This window comes from Myotis brandtii, unplaced genomic scaffold, assembly GCF_000412655.1.
Source record: "Myotis brandtii unplaced genomic scaffold, ASM41265v1 scaffold312, whole genome shotgun sequence".
Taxonomy (NCBI): Eukaryota; Metazoa; Chordata; class Mammalia; order Chiroptera; family Vespertilionidae; genus Myotis; species Myotis brandtii.
Window position 1 is genome coordinate 5,298,835 of NW_005361955.1, and position 1,120 is coordinate 5,299,954.

Consider the following 1,120-nt stretch of genomic DNA (forward strand, 5'->3'; position numbering starts at 1 on the left):
CGACACACACACACACACACACACACTTTGAGATGAGGGTTTTATCAGCACTCCTGGCCATTCTTTTACCTTTCCTCCCTTCTTCGTACCTCCCAATCTATATTGTTAAAAGAGCATTCCACTTGGCAGGTTGGATTTCTTGTGGGGATGTAATTGAAACAAGGGATGCTTCTACATCTTCTCACTCAAGAAGCTACTGAAATTCCATCTCTTCCAAGAAAACCTTTTGGGACCTCACTGGGGAAATGAGAGATGTGCCTACAGTCCTATTAAAGAAATGATAGCCTAAGTGTCCATGAACTCTTAACTCAATCAACCTTTGGCCTATTGGGAGTTAACAACTAGAAGGGAGAACAATCAGCTTTGGCCATGCCCTGAACAAGCTGAGGTTTATTTACTTTTCCCATGCCCTTTCAAGCCAAAGGTTATAAAACTGCTTTAGTAATATAACTCCTGTGAGAGCTCTCCCATGGAATTGGTGACATCACAACCAATTTTCAAGAGGATGTACATGAAACTTATTGTCCACCTTGAAATTTATTGTCCACCTTGAACTTCATGTGGATAGTTGATTTAAAAGCAATTTACTCATTTTGAAAGGAACTGTTATCTTGAATGTAACTGAGATTACCAGGGCGGGGAGAAGGAAGTGAGCTGAGGAGTGAAACATCCCTGCCACCTAGTGGTTACTCATTCTGAAACACTGTAGTTCTTCCAAAGCACAGACAACCAAAAATGAATCGAGTGGTACAGGAAACATCTAGACAACGTCCATTCCCTCCTCCCATGTTAGAAAGGGATGTTAGTGAGCCTTTTGTAAACAGACAAAACAAGGTGTTCATGGGATTAGTCTCTCAGAGTTGCTCTCCCTTTGTGTAATCAGAAGAATTAACAGAGCACTGACAAAGGGAGAATGTTGTAGGTGAACATGGACAGCCACCAGATCTCTAGCAACAAGTAGCAACTCCAGAAGGAAGCAGGAAGGGCAACAAATGAGCAAAGAGAGACGACTGTGAGGCAGGACCCTCAGTAGTGGTCAGTGCGGCAGTAGCATGGGTCCAGAAGCAAAGCAGAACTAGAAGCAAGGCCAGCAGGGACAGTGATGATTAAGTCACATAGA